This window comes from Dipodomys merriami, unplaced genomic scaffold (genome assembly GCF_024711535.1).
Source record: "Dipodomys merriami isolate MVZ:Mamm:240054 unplaced genomic scaffold, mDipMer1.0.p SCAF_186, whole genome shotgun sequence".
Lineage (NCBI taxonomy): Eukaryota > Metazoa > Chordata > Mammalia > Rodentia > Heteromyidae > Dipodomys > Dipodomys merriami.
The window spans coordinates 1,543,369-1,554,049 of record NW_027203226.1 but is presented as its reverse complement, the minus strand read 5'-3'; positions in this window follow the sequence as shown (position 1 = coordinate 1,554,049).

Genomic DNA, 10,681 nt, shown 5'->3' with positions numbered 1-10,681 from the left:
GTCTCCTGCACTGAGCTAATGGTCAGCACCCAGGCCCTGTGTTCAACCCCAAAACTTTGCCATCCAGGGCTCAACTAGGAGAGGTCAAAGGTTTCAAAAGCTAATGTGCTTCAGCAGTCCTAGATGACAGGAAGTATGGTGAGATCAGACATGTGCGTGGATTTCCAAAACTTCCGGAAAACTAGCAGAGGCATCATAGGCCCATCATTACCCACAATGAAACATTTCTTGAGGTTAAGTTGTCTGCCAGAAGGACTCCTGAATTATATTGAGCACTGTATCTGAACACCAGAATATAGTCTTACAAAGGCAGGATTAGTGCTGAGAACTTGGCCTGCCAAAGGAGGTGGCACAAATGAAGGCTTCCTGTTAAAACGGAGCACTGGGGAGAGAGATAGCTTGGGGTACAAAGAGGACTTTTTGTCCTGACCTTCAGAGCCCATTCAAACTCATCCTCACTAATTGGCCCATATGGAGTTGTTTGTTACACAGCTGCACAGGACTGAGGCCTTTTGTCTGCCTGTACAGCCAGTGAGACAGACTTCTTCCAGCAGGCCTGGGAGGCAGAGAAACCCTGAGGCTGCACTGGGAACTATGAGGAGAGCCCAGGGAAATGCACTGTCATGAAAGCAGTCTCTGTTATGAAATCATTGTATTGAAAACCAATTTTCTAGCTTGGTGCCTTTCATCATAGCTACTCTGGAGCTTCACCTATAGGAATACATCCACACATACACAAAGACATGGAAGCAGGTCCTGGGGTTGAACTATGAGCATAGGCCTTGTCCCTGAGTTACATTTGCTCAAGAGTAGTGCATTAACCTTGAGCCACAGCCCCACTTCTGGGTTTTCTGTGATCTCTTAGAAATAACAGTGTCATGGACTTTCCTATGCTGGCTGGATTCAAACTCAGATTCTCTACATCTCAGCCTCCTGAGGAGCTGGGATTACAGTCAGCAGACAATGGCACCTGCCTTTCTTTTCTTCTTCATATTTTAATCTGGACAATCTGACTACTTAACAGCATCATTCCAATGCCTTGAATTTATAAGTAAACTACTCAATGTTCTTTATAGGTGCTTTCTCTGAGAAGGATTTTCTCTCTTCCTCTTCTCCTCTGTACACAGGTTTGAAGCCAAGAGTGAGAAATGAGTGTGACATGATTTTGGCAGCAAATGTCCACAGGACATGCCAGTTCATTCACTTAGCATTGAGCTGCAGTGAATTTACTGTCTCAGGACGAGAGGTCCAAAGCTGGAGCGATCCTCATACTGTCTGAATTGCTCCTTAGGCTTATAAAATTATCTAATACTTATGAGTGTTTTGTGTCTCCCACCTGAAGTATCTAGAACATACTAGAAGCATCTTCATGTTTCCTTTTTTCTCTAGTACCTCTCGAGATTTAGACTTAGGGTTTGTATGGAGCAGATCCTCGGCGAATCCCTGAGAAAAGCCACTTGAAGTCTCAGGAGATCTCTGTTCAAAGCCAGCCCGAGCAGGAACATCTGGGAGACTCTTATTTTCAATAAACCATCAGAAAACCAGAAGTGAATCAGTGGCCCAGAGGGTAGAGCTCCAGCTTTGAGAAAGAAAGCCGAGCAGGAGATACAATCCAGACCAGGCAGGAAAACCTGGCAGGCACTTATGTCCAATTAAGCCAGATGGCTAGAAGTGGAGCTGTGGCAGTGGTAGAGTCTCAGCCTTGAGCAAAACAGCTGAGGAACACATATGGCCCTGAGTTTAAGCCCTGATATGGCCACCAAAAAAATTCAAATAGAGAAGGCCAAGTTTATGTATCAGTGTCCTACTTACTTATGTGTGTATATTACCTCCCTGAGTGCAAACAGATTTTATGTATTGCTTCTCCTTTTATGTACAGATTTATTTTTCAGATAAACTTGTTGCAAATACTGCATCATTCTCTTCTTTTCAGGCCCATGGCTTTTTCCTTCCAGAGTTCCAGGACTGAGTCCTTATATGATGCAAACATAAGATCTCAGCTGCCTTTATTTACATATTATTATGAGGCCAAGGCAGGAACAGTCACAAATCAGGCAGGGGAAGAGAAGATCAGGGTTTTTGAAATAACCGGTATTCAGAAAATTAAACTTGTGGGATGTAAAATGGTAGCATACTTATGTATAAACTACCATTAAGAAAAACATGAGAGGGCTGGGAATGTGGATTAGTGAGAGAGTGCTTTTCCCTGCCCTACAGAGGGTTTGATCCCTCCTCTGTAGCACATGCATAGAAAAAGCCAGAATGGGTGCTGTGGCTCAAGTAGTAGAGTGCTAGAGACAGTGGCCAAGTCTTGAGTTCAACTCAAGTACAAGTAACTTCTCATCACCAACGGAACCCCAGGAAGTTTTTGAACAGCTGCCCTTTCAGAAGTGGAAGTCAGAGTGTCATAGACTTTCCTGCCCTGGCTGGCTTCACCCTGTGATCCTCAGACCTCACCCGCTGAGCAAGGGTGATAGGCCTTAGCTACTGGTGCTCTGCTAGGTCAGAACTGTAATGACATTGACAATACAAGTGAACTGCTTATCACAAAGGGCTTGGGGAGCATATTAAGCCTTTCAACAATGGACCTTTCAGAACTCTGTAGGACACAAGGTTATAATGCTAGAGTCTGAGAGGTTGGGCACATGGATCTGCTAAACTGGAACCTCTAGCTCTGACTCCAATTCTGGTGTACATCAGCGTCAGCAATAATTTTCCAGAGAATGTTCTCCTAATTAGCAAATAGGAAAAGTACTTTGATTAACGCTCACTTTTTTCCCATTGTGTGTCTCCAACTCAAGCCTGGGCACTGTTCCTAAGCCCTTCATCTCAAGGCGAACAATCTACCACTTGAGCCACAGCACCACATGGGGTCTTTTGCTGGTTCATTGGTGATAAGAGTCTAACAGGCTTTCCTTGCCTAGGGTGTCTTTGAACTGTGGTCTTCAGATCTCAGCCTCCTGAGAAGATAGGATTCCAGGTGTGAGCCACTGGCATCTGGTCTATTGTTTTGCCAGTGCTCGGGCTTGAACTTAGGGGCTGGGTACTGTCTCCATGCTTCTTTTTCTCAAGGCTAGTGTTCTACCACTTGAGCACACCACAGCTTCTGGCTTTTTCTGAGTATGTGGCACTGAGGATTCAAACCCTGGCATTAATGCATGTTGAGCAAGCTCTCTACCACTAAGCCACATCCCAGGTTAGGAAAGAAAACTGGAAGAAATTCCAAACCAGGGGAATTTTTTCAATTTAGTTAAATAAATTATTTATTTATTTATTCTTTTTTTTTTTTTTTTGCCAACCATGGAGATTGAACTCAGGTCACGGCAACTCTACCTCAGCTTCAGTTGCCTTAGACTGGGCTGCAGACTCTCACCCATAGTCGAAACTAGGATCCTAGGCTCAGAGCTTGCAGGAAGAAAAAATAAAGTGGGACAGCACAAAAAGTGGTGAACTGCAGGGGACTGGGGGTTTTACGTTATTTTTTTCTTTGCAGGGTGACCATCCTGATTCTGAATGACATGGCTGCAAAGTGGAGCTGAACTGCTATACTGCTATTCCTGAAGGCTGGTGGGCCATCAGGGAAGCCACAGGCCAACTTGTCAACATAGGCCCTGGGTTAAAAATCTAAGTCCTGACACCTACCAATGGCAGGACATCACAAGAGACTCATTCCTATGCATAGGAATACTGATTGAAAGAGTAGTTCATGTATCAGTCGAGGCTAAAAGTGGATGTAATAATCCTAGGATGCTGATTGATTTTAATTGATAGTTTACTAAGGATGGAAAAAATAATATCACTTCAAAGACAGTATAATAAATACCTAAGAGTTGGTAGGAATGTAGTAGGTGTCATTCAGTCAGATAGATGGCTCTGGCACTCTTTACCAATATGTATTAATTGTTTACCACCATTTGCCAATCCATGTATCACTGTTTTGGCCAAACCTGGGGCTCCATCATAGTGCCTGGGAACCACCTCACAGCTTCATTGGCTAGAGGCTGCCGTGCTCACCCTTACCCATTCATGAAGTGGGCCTGCAAGGCCCCACGTTCGGATCCCAGCACTGCCAAAAATTTATTCTTGGAGTAAGAAGCCGAGTGTGACACATGTTTTCCTTTTTTGGGAGAGTCCTGTGTGTCAAGCATCATAGTGAACACATCTACAAATCTAGATGCTATGTGATAGGAAGTAAACAATGTAATAAACGGGATAGTGGTCAAAAGAGTCAATACAATGAATGGTAAATGAATGAATAAAACAAGAAATGAAATGAATAACCATACCAAATATGATATTGTCTGACTATATGGAAGTATAAATCCTGTCTTTAAAATGTAAATAAAATGTATACAAGGAGTATGTTTTCTAGGACTGAGGCTTGAATTCAGGCCTAGGGAACAGGACTGACTTTTTCGGCTTCACATATGACGTGATTTCCCCTAGCCTGACAGTGCGGCTATTTACCCAGACCTTGAGTTCAAATACCAGGCCTGGCAGAAAAAATGGCATGAATTGCAAAACAGGGAGATAAATAATTGATTTTTAATTTTTAAATTGTTTTAATATTTTTATTTAATTTTTTTGTTTATTTTTGGCCATGCACATGGCTTGAACTCAGATCGTGACAGCTCTGTTGCAGCCTCCAGAACCAAAGCTAATCCTGGAAGCCTAAGACCTGATGTCTGACAGGAAAACAAAATGATAATGACACTAAAACAAGCCGCGAGCCACACATGGTAGGCAGTTTCTTGGCTTTGATTCCTTGCACGGTGACCATCCTAGGTCTGAATGACATGAATGCCACCCACAGCTGACCTGTCATTGCTGAAGACTGGCAGACTGTCAGGAAAGCCATAGGCCAACCACGCAACACAGTCCCTGAGTTCAAATCCTGGTCCTGACACCTACCATTGGCAGGGGATCCCAAGAGACTCCTGCTGTGCTTAGAAATTCCGATGGAATGGTATCCAACTCATGATTGAATAGTTCGTGCAGCGGTCTAGACTCAAATTAGACACAATAATCCTAGGATGCTGATTGAACTTAATTAATGGTTAATTAGGCATGAAAAGAATAATACTCCTTCACTGGAGGCATAATAACTACCTAAGACTTGGTAATAATGTAGCAGATGTCATTGAATACTAGATACACGGCTCTGGCACTCTGTACTAATATGTATTTATTGGTGTACTACCACCTGCCTATCCATGTATGGCTATTTTGGCCACGCCTGGGGCTCGATCTCAGAGGTTGCCAAAAATTTCCTCCTGGAGTAAGAAGCCAAGTGTGACACCTGTTTTCCTTTTCTGTGAGAGTAAGGGGTGTCAGGCATGATGGAGAACAAGTCCACAAATCTAAATGCTATGTGATAGGGTGTAAATAATGTAATACATGGTTAGGTGTCATCACAGTCAATAAAATAAACGGTAAATAAATGAATAAAATAAAAAGTACAATGAATAACCACACCAAACATGATATAGACTGAGCACCTGTCTGGAAGTTCAATCCTATCTTTAAAATACATGTAAGGACTATGTTTTCCAGGGTTGGGGCCTGAATTCAGGCCTGGGGAAGAGGCCTGACTTTCTGATCTTCAAGCATAGAGAGCTTCCCCTTCCCCCAGAGTGCAACAGAGTTACCCAGACCCTGAGTTCAAATCCCAGGCCATTCAGACTAAAAATAGCACACATTCCAAGCCAGGGAGCTTCATTAGGTTTTTTCATATTTTTTAAAGTTCACTTTAAGGTTCACCTTTATTTCATACATTTTGATTTTACAATATGAGAGTTTTTCAAAAAGGGGTTTAAACACTTATATTTCAGCATAGCACATTGATGTTTCCCTTTTGACCATCTGCCATGAAGAGTGAGAATGAAAATGAGTACATCATTCCTCCCTAGAGGGACAGTTGATGTTATTTCTATTTAGAGTTATTTCTGTAACTATAAACTCTCTGCAATGGTATCATGTGAGTTTTCCTCATGCCTGCCACAAAATACACTAGGGAAGTCCTCATACCACAAAACGTTGGGTTTCTGAACAAAAATTCACTTCTTTGAGGACAGTAGGTACTTGTAAGCATTTTGGGAATAAAGTGAATTGTAAAATGAAAAACAAACACATTGGGACTGGGATGTAGCTCAGTAGTGGAGTACTTGCCTAAAAAGCCTAATACCCTGGAAGAAAAGGAAGGCAAGTTTCCTGAAGCTCAGAAGGTTAGAATTTTATGATCTGTATGAACAAACTTCTTTCTTCTTTTTTTTTTTTTTTTTGTACGTGGTGAGGCATGAATTCTGAGCTTGGCTGCCCACCTTCAACTCTTCAACTCATGGCAAGTGCTCTACCGCTTGAGCCACAGTGCCGTTTTTGGTTTTTTGGAGATAAGGGTCTCACGGACTTTCCTGCCCAGGCTGGCTTTGAACCACCATCCTCAGATCTCAGCCTCCTCAGGAGCTAGGATTATAGGCAGGAGCCACTGTTGCCTGGTGCATGAACAAACTTCTTAAAGATTGATTCTGAGGAAAGAAACTTGAAATACACTTTTAGTAGAAATAATTTATAATGCCATGGTTAAGACACTAATTCAGAAGTATTTATTCATTGGCTGCTTTCTTAGTTTATTTAAAGATATATATATATATATATATATACATTTTAATATATCTACATATATATTATTAAAACATAGCTTTGAAGTGTACCTAAAAGCATATGTGCTCATGTAAAGTTATACAACTACACAAGCTTGATTTTTTATTTTCAGTTTGTTGGTACCATAAATTAGATGGCATGTTTATACTGTTGTTTTGTTCTCTGTTTTTGGAGGATTTTTCTCTGCTTTCTTCCCCTACTCCCCTCTCTCTGCACTTGAATTGACCTTGCTCTTTCTTGGCTTGATTGTTCATAGCTGATTTTCTACCACTTCAGCCATACCTGTAGCCTGGATTTTTGCCAGTTAATTGGAGATGTCATCTCTCAGGCTTATCTGCCTGGATTGGCTTTGAAACTTCATCTTCCTGTTCTCACCTCTTGAGTAGCTGGGATTAAAGATGTGAGCCACTGGGGTGCGTAGGGATGAATTCCACTTTAGTTGATGGATTCTTTCTGTTTTTCTAAGCATGGGATCATCTACTATAGAATTTCTGTGAATGTCCTGGGTCTGAAATAAGATATATAATACATATGCTAATCTGTATACTTCTCAAAAGATGTAATCCATTTAATACATGTTTTAAGTGTTATAATAGTCAACATAAATAATGAATGAATGAATAGTGCAAAAAATAAAATAAATACACAATAAAATAATATGCGGTAAACATAAGTATGTAGATATTAATCATTATTTCAAATGTGGATGAATATTACTTTAACAGGACTGGGGATTGAATTCAGGCCTAGGGAACAGGCCTGAATTGCTTGTCTTCAAAGATGGTGAGTTTCCCCATCCCCTACGGTGCATTAGATTTACCCAGACTCTGAGTTCAAATCCCAGTCCTGAGAGGAAAAATAAAAAGTATGAATGCCAAGCTGGGGAGCTTCATTAGTATTTTTACAATTTTTTTTTCATGGGGCTTGAACTCTGGCCTTGGGAGCTGTCCCTGCACTCTTCAGCTCAAAGCGAGTGCACTACCGCGTGAGCCACAGCACCACTTTTGGTTTTCTAGTGATTTATTGGAGGTAAGAGTCTCATGGGCTTTACAGCCTGGGTTGGATTTGAACCACAATCCTCAGCCTCTTGAGTAGCTAGAATTACAGGTGTGAGACACTGGCCCCCTGCTATTTTTAATATTTTAATATTTTATTGATAGATTGATTGCCAATCACAGGGCTTGAACTGAGGTTGTGGCAACATTGCCTGAGATTCCATCACCCTACGCTGGGATCGTGCAGCTTCTGGACCCACAGCCGATCATGGGATGGTACGCCTCCGGGGCTGACAGGAAAACAAAATGAAAACAGCAACGAAAAAAATGGCCATCTGTGGATGGTTGGCGGTTTCTTGGTTTTTCCTTCCTTGCATGGTGACCATCCCGGTTCCAAATGACATGGCTACAACCTGTAGGTTACCTGGCACTGCTGAAGGCAGGTAGGCTGGCAGCGAAGCCATTGGCCAACCTGAACAACTAGGTCCTGGTCACGCCACTTACAAAGGGCTGGGGAGCCTAAGAAACTATTGCCTATCCATAGGAGCACCAGAGGAACGTGAACAATGTCATGGTTTGATGAGTAGTTCATCAATCAGTCTAGCAGAAAATTAGACCCAATGATCACAGGACATAGACTGATTTTAATTCATAGTTTATTATGCACTAAAAGAATACTATTGCTTAAATGGAGTCCTCACTAAAGACCTGAGAATCTGTAGGAGCGTAGCACGCGTCATTGAACACTAAATAGACATTTCTGGCCATATGTAAATATATAAATTAATATTTATTTGTATACCATCATCTGCATAGAACATTTTTGCTATTTTGGCCAAACCTGGAACTTGACCCCAGGTCTTCAGATCCACTTGACACCTGCATGGGCTAGATGCTGCCGTGCTGACACTCACCCCTTCATGAATTGGGCCTCCTAGTCCCTCAGTCAAGGTCCCATCATTGCCAAAAGTTTCTTCCTGGTGTAAGATTCCATGTGTGACAACTGTTTTCCTTTTCTGTGCAAGTGTTGGGTGTCAGGTATGATGTAAATATTATGTATGCAAAGCTATATGCTATGGAATATATTGGGACAAATGTAATAAATATTATAGGTGTACTCACAGTCCATAATATAAATACTAAATCAATCAATAAATCAATAATAAAATATAATGAATCACTCCAACAAACACGATTTAAAAAGAATATAGAGATATAACTAAAATATTTAAAATGTCTATAAATGTTACGTTTTTCAGTACTGGTGCTTGAATTCAGGCCTAGGGAAGAGTTGAGAAGTTCATGCATGATTCACATAGGAAATGATAGGCAAGATCTTAATTAAGACTGCATGAAGTGTGACAATGATTACATTCAGAAAATCGAAGCATTGGGAAAGAACCAAGAGTCACATGGAAGATAGGATTCCAACACAGATCGCCACATCTCCTATGTTATACAAACAGGCCTTTATTAGCATACTAATTTCATCTTATGAATGGAATGAATATGGTGCTCCACCCCCACCTCGGGGCTAGATCTCAGGTCCTGGGTATGGCCTAGATCCTTAGTGGCTCACAAGAGGTTGTGCTCATGTGGACCCATTTGGCAGTTGGTTCTGCTAGGCCCTGAGTTCAACTTCCAGCATTGCCAAAAGGTTCATCCTGATGTGAGATGCCAAACCTTGCAGATGTTTTCCTATCCTATGCAAGTCCTGGGTCACAGCTAAGATCTAGAAAGCATAGGCAACTCTATACCCATGGGAATAGGTTGTCATCCATGTGAGCACAGTTATATATGCCATCCTATCCTCAATAAAATACACAATACATAGATGAATAAAACACAAAATAAAAATATTTACTACACTGAAAACAAGGTGCATACCACACCTGTATGTAAATAGAGATCCTATCCTTTCAGTCTTTAAAGACGGTGATCTTACCCTTCCCCACAGTGCAACAGAGTTACCCAAACCTGAGTTCAAATCCCGCTCTCACATTAAAATGGCACAAATTCTGAGCTTGGATTCTTCGTTCATAGTTTTTAAATTTTTTTTTTTTTACTAGACTCGGGGCTTGAACTCAAGTCATGGCAACTCTGCCTCAGCTCTGATCATCCTAGGGTTCAGCCTCTGGATCCACAGCCCGTCCTCAGACCCTAGGACCTGGGGCTTATTGGAAAAAAAAAAAAAAAAAAAGCCGGGAGGGGAAATAAAACTGTGGGAAGTTCCACCTGGCGCTCTTATGTTTATTTTCCTTTGCATGGTGACCATTCTGGGTCATAACATGGCTGCCTGCAGAGTGAAGTTGACCTGGCATGGCTGAAGGCCTGCTGGTTTTCAGGGGAGCCACAGGCTAACCAGACAATGGAGGCCCCAAGGACGAATCCCACTCAGCCCTGTTACAATGAGGGAATGGCCAGAGACCCTGGGACACTCGTTTCCAGAACTAGGAAGAGTTGTGGAATGCAATCAATCTCATCCTTGAATGAGTAGATCCTGCTTGATGTGAGTAGGAAATGATAGGCAAGACTCATGGGGTATCGATTATTTTTAATGAAGAATTGATGAAGCATGACCATAATCATCACAGTCATGAAATGGAGGCATCAGGGAAGATCCAAGAATTGGTAGTCACAGGTAGATTTCATCACAGGTCGCCACCTCTCCTACACTATAAAAATATGTACTTATTTGCATACAAACTTGCACTTATAAATGCATGACTATTTCCCACCCCTCCCAATCCCCTCCTCCTAGGGTTGTATCTCAGGTCCTGGGACTGGCCTACCTCCTTAGTGGCTCACAGGCTAGTGTGCTCACTTTTGCCCATCCACCAATTGGGCCTGCTAGGCCCTGAGTTTGAATCCCAGCACTGTCAAAAGATTATCCTGATGTGAGAAGCCCATCAATCCATCTGTTTTCCTGTCCTGAGAAATACCTGGGTCTCAGGGAGGACAGAGATTACTACATAGGCAACCCTATACCCAAGGGAATGGGTTGCCATCCATGTCAGCACAGTAAT